The sequence below is a fragment of the Guyanagaster necrorhizus genome (assembly GCF_019112545.1).
Source record: "Guyanagaster necrorhizus MCA 3950 unplaced genomic scaffold BT62scaffold_20, whole genome shotgun sequence".
In the NCBI taxonomy this organism is placed as follows: domain Eukaryota; kingdom Fungi; phylum Basidiomycota; class Agaricomycetes; order Agaricales; family Physalacriaceae; genus Guyanagaster; species Guyanagaster necrorhizus.
The window spans coordinates 539,020-545,078 of NW_025064899.1; positions in this window are offsets into that span (position 1 = coordinate 539,020).

Sequence of the window (6,059 nt, forward strand, 5' to 3'; positions counted from 1 at the left end):
CCTAGTATCAAGATCTATATGTGACATTCCTATTATAGAAAAAGTTCACATATATACTGTGAGCCACTCTACACAATTCAGAGTCTCATATCTCTGTAGCTACTTCTTGCTACACCCTTTTGGAGATTAGTCACCATATGGAGGTACATGACTAGACTCACCTGAACAAGCCTTCAGATTCTGTGCCTTGGTTTCACTTACTGAATAGGTTTTGTGTTTTCTGCCTGCAGAGAGTCTTGTAACAAACAATTTCTGGTTCATCACCATCTTGGTCTTGAAGCATTACAACTATATAAACACATATAGTGGACTCTGATGTGACTGTACAAATATGATACAGTATCAGATTATCATGTGTTTAGGTCACATGTGACTTGGACCTAACAATTAGCTTTCTGCTTTCTGCTTCCCTTTCCTTATGCACACTAGTGGCAAAGGAAACCAAAGGTCATCAACTACAAACATCACTTCTGACTTCTTTAAGCTCTTGAGTGCCTCTATCAGCACTCTGCTCAGGCTCTTTGTTATTGTCTATCTCTGCCAAGAAAATAACTCTGTCACTGCTTAGATAGTCAGATACTACCAATCTCTCCAAAGAAGCTATTGAATCCATTGAAATGCATCCCCTATTCTCTCCTTCCACAACCTCTCTTCTGAATCTGACTGAGACTCTGATGAGCCCATGCAAGAGTCTATATCAGAAATCCTCCTGATTCTGAAACTCCTTCAAGAGGATCTGGAGGTGAATGAACCCTGATACTCCTCTGCCATAATTCTCAGAAACAGCCTCTCTGTGGAGTGAAAAAGACAATGTGTCAACAGAATTCTAGTGCACTTTCCTCTGGTGAAGAGATCTTGCATGCATGCAAGATAAAAATGGATACAGCAGAGTGCTATCCACTGATCACACCAACACCAACACACACACAATACTCTTAGTTTATGAGGGGATTATAATGCAATAAAGTAGTAATAGCAAATCTAATTGTCTTCTTCAATGAATCCACTGTGCACAAATAGCAATAGCATGCATACAATAGTCATCAGTCTCTCTAGGTCTCAAAGCTTTTTGCTCAAAACAAGAGATGGCAATGAATATTGCCAGGCCTCAAGGCAAAAGTAATGTAGCTCAATATAATATGTCAAAACAATCTCACAAAGCTCTCAAAAAAGCACAGCTCAGATCAAATCCAAATCCTTAACACACATGATACATGACTCAAAACTTAGTGCTTCAAGCAGAAACCAATTACAGATATGTCTTCAAGTGCCAAAGAGCTTAGATCTCTGTACACAAGCTTTCAAACTGATCATAGACCTACAGGATTCAAACCTATGTGATCCAGAGACACAAAACACAATAAATGCCATCTGACAGACTCAAAGGGTTTGAACCTCTGCTGATCTGTGGAAATATCACAAATAATGCTGTCCACAGGCCAAAGGGTTTGAATCTCTATCAACCTGTGGAAATAACCAAAAAGCGCACACTAATCAAGCCAAAGGATTCAAATCTCTGCCACCTGTAGTGCCATAGATCACATATACCTCAAAAACTGAAGATGATGCCCTTTAGACACTGCTCTCTTATTCTCAGATTAGAGCACAATCTAAAACCTCTTATCAAATCAAACTCAAGTTCCTCACAAATGTTTGTGCCTCACTCAGTTCTCAAATCTCTCTTAATGATATCAATAATAAGTTTATTCTCTCATCCAAAGTTACAAACACAAACCCAGAGCTAAAGTGCAAGGCTTTTTGTGTCTAATACACTGCAACTGTGGAGGATCAGAAACTTGTCTACTACTCTTACAATGCAGTACTTAAATAGTCTACTACTGTACTTACTAAGACACACCAAATATAATAGTTTCAAAGTGCAGAACTCCATTCTGGAGTCTCTGGCATATCATTCATGTGCATGTCACAGTCACCACACTTATTCTGTTCTGAGTCAGAGCTGTGCCTGCTGTTCCCTGTCTAGCTGACATTGGTTAGCTGGTTTAACCAGGTCTGCTTACTTTTTTATTCTCCTGGTGAGACATTCTGACATCAGAAAACTGTTCCAGACCCCCCAGGGTTATTTCTCATGTCTGGAGTCAGCCATAATGACTATGTTCTCTCTCCTTGTGTCCTGACATTCTATCTGATGGATAATATGCACCACTCCTAGTCTGGCACACATCAATTAATCCACTCAAGGGTTATATGTCATACCTTGGTATGATGTCAGAGTCCCTTGCAGTGTTATGCATGCTAAGGCACCATAAGTACATGTGCAAGTCTCTGAGTGCTAAGCATGCTATCTATCCTTTGATTGTATTTCTCTATCTCTTACTTTGCTGCCATCATTCTATTTCTCTGTTCAACATCCAGTTATTTAGATACCTTTCTTTGGGTCTCAGTTCTCTGTTCTAAAGCATGTCCCATCAGTGCATCAATAGATGTGCATTCTTGATCAATGTGATCAGAATTGCCAATCATATTTCAATCATATTCTTTTTATTTTTAGCATATCTTCTTATAATGATATTAGCATATTTAGAGCCAAGTGCTGAGACCTCACATGCAGTTTAACCCCTCTGATATTAGTCTATCACTAGGCCATGCACTCTGCTCATTGTTACTTCAGTTTAGCATCATAATGGCTATGTTTCTTTGTGCTCTAGCCCTATTTTCAGTTACATGCCTAGTGGACTGAAATATAGTCTATGTATTCTCAATTTTCACAAATTTACATGCCTGAACATAGAGAGGGCATGTCACCAGTCTCAGACCATAAGAACAAGGGCCTCCTTAGCAACTTCTTTGATGCTTTGCCTTTTTTCAACATTGCTGTTGCCTTCACTGAACCCAGAATTGAAAGCAATCATAGAAGTCTCACTCATATTACCCTAGAATTGGCTACAAGCAACACCATCTATGAATCTGCTGAAACTGCCAGTGACACAGAAACATTTCATTCCAGGCTCTCCTCTAATGTGAACCTCAGCAGTGACCAGATCTATTAGGAGCTCATGAAAATCATGGGACATGCCAGAGCAGAAGAGCCAGCTCAGTATCAAGGGTAAGGGGCTGGAACCTCTGAGACCCCATGGGCCTCTTGACTTTCCTCCAATGCCAGTCTCATCAGTAGCCAGATCTATGAACACATCATCCAAGCCATCAAATGACACTGAATGGGCTCCTACAGTCAGACTCCTGAAAGATCTGATGTTGGATCATGTGACCAATATTTTGAGTCCTGGACCTGAGAAATCTGAAAAGATTTCAGAGACTATTTTGATCAAAATGCCACTCCAACCTCTAACTCAAGCCTCAATTCCTGTCTCAAGACTTGAATCTCCTATCAAAAACCCAGTTGAGCATCAGCCCATACCAAGTATCCAACTCCAGAACCAAAAATCCTTCTACTTGCCTATGGAGTCAGACCCCCATCATCTGTCTGTGTCACTGATGATATCATCCAGTGACTCCTTATAAGACTAATTGCTGGACTCTTTCTTGACAATGCTGCTTTTGTTGAGCAAGTTCAAAAGCATCACCAGCAAATGAAGAACATGAATGGAATCTCCCAAGGGAAAACCATTCCACCAGTTGCTGAACCCTCTTAACCACAAGGGAAGCCTGCTTCTCTTCTCAAGCCCTGATCCATCAGACAATTCTCCAGCAACAGTGAGAGCAGCTGGAGAACTGCAGATTTCTGATCCATTTAGCCTCTAAGATCTGGACAACCCTAAAGAATAGAGCTCTGAGAGGCTTTGGGCATGAGATGCCACAAGATGAGACAATGATTTTAGCCAGATGTTTTAAAAAAGGATGGCAGATATTATGAAAGACATGTCCTGACAGTAGATGCCATTGGAACAAAAGTATTTTGCTGCAGATGACTCTGAAAAAATTGAGATTCTATGATACAGCATCACAGAACAGGCTATTTACTTATATAACAGTAAATATCCCTACAAACCTGTGGACTCACTTCTCTTCTATCAGTCTAAGTACAAACACTATCCAATGCCAAATATGCTATCTATTTAGCTCTGACAAGTTGTATATATGGCACCTTCAATCTGATTAAGGGCAACTATATTCACATGCAGCTGGTGGCCTCAGACTTATTAGACTCAAGCAACATGTGACTGATAACACATGATAAACTGATGTCACTTTGCACTTTGAGTGGAACATCAGAGTTCACTTGATGTGATAATCAATCAATGTGAGATAAGGCCACTAAGATTGGCTCAAGATAGAATAGTATAAAAATAAACTTTAGCTTGAAGCTGGAGATTCCCAGCAAGAGCAGGCCATCTTATATACTACATGAGTGATGCTAATTATACTACTTTCTGTTGTATGTTTCTGAGTCCTTTGTGCCCATTGTCCTTGGGTGTTGTGGCTGTACACAAAAGATCTGTTGTGCATCATCAGACGCTGTTGTCATGTTGAAAGACAATGACCAAACAGGCTTGTTGTGCTGACTAAGCCTGTCTCACAGTCTTGAGTGCTTGAGTTAGATGTTATGACTAAGTATAAATAAGGGTTAACTCACAGAGAAAAAGATAAAAGAGTTGAAAATCTTAACAAGGCTGAAGTGCCAATGATAGCTTGGTACTCTTGGAAGGCTAAGAGAAGTCAGCTTCTGGCTGGACAACTCCCTGCCAATGAAGCTAGATCCAGTGATCATACAGAAGATGATGATCCTGAAGCCTAAAAGTTAGGCTTTACTATTATCAATGAGAGGATTGTCAAGAAGCTGGATAGCAGTCCAGCTGGGAGCCTGTGTTAAGCTTAAATGATATGTGACCTAAACACATGATAAACTGACACTGTCTTGCACTTCAGACAACAATGTCAGAGTTCACTTGATATGTTATATGGCTCTATATCACAAGGCCTTTAGATTGGCTCAAGGTAAGATGGTGAAGAAATAAACTTTAGCTCAAAACTGGGGATACTACAGTGAGAGCTACACTACTTATATACCAGTCATCATCCATTTAAAGATATAACTACCTAATTGTGCATCCTGGCATTATAGAGCATTTTGTCCAGTATCATTAAGCTACCTACAAAAGGTTATTGTCTGTTGTCCAGCAGTTACTGTCATGTTGAAGAACAATGACTGACTAGGTGTGTTGTGATGACTAAGCCCTGTCCCATAGTTCTAAGTGCTAGTTTAAGCACCATGACTAAGCAAAGATAGAGGTCAATTCTTCAAGGTAAAAGATAAAAATAAAGAAAAATCATAATATTACTCTCTCATTAAGACCATCATTCTGATGGTTTAATTTAGAGATAAGTCATGGGGTTGAGGGAGCAGATAACCTGCTCTTCTTCTCATAAGATTCATGAAGACATTGACCATTAAGTTGATCAATGTCCCATTTCATAGTCACAGATTGCATTCTCAGTGTTCATATATCATTTGTTGACCCATTGATTTGACTCTGGTCCATATCCTTTTCAACTGAACAGATAGTCAACTATTGTTTGGCTTCCACTGCCATGGGCTTGGACTTTATGTAGTTGATAGTTTAGAATTTAGTCAACTTCATAGTGTTCTTCATTGTCTATCAAGTTGGGCAGTAGTGGAGGTGGTCATTCTTGGTTCCAGAATGCTAATGCAACATACAGCATTAACAGTGTCTTGTTGAAAACATTGTGTATTTTCCAGGAGACTGGAAGGCATAATTTGTAGATAGAGTTGCTAACCTTAGCAAGGATCAGGAATGGGCCTGTTCATTTATCAGCAAGCTTCTGTTTCAGGCAGAGAAGATGTAGATTTCTGATGTCCAGCCAGACTTTGTTGTTGACTGAATATTCATGCACTGGCTGTCGATGTTTGTCATACTGTTTCTTCATTGTCAATATGGCCTTTTCAAGGGCTGCTTTGGTCTCAGCATGGATTTTCACTATGGTTGTTGTGAAATCAGTGGAGATGGGTGTCATTGTTTGCATGCATTCAGTTTGAGCAACATGAGGGTGTCACCCATAGTTTATGAAGAATGGCATCTTGCCTGTGGCTGAGTGGATTCTGTTGTTGTATTGGAAGG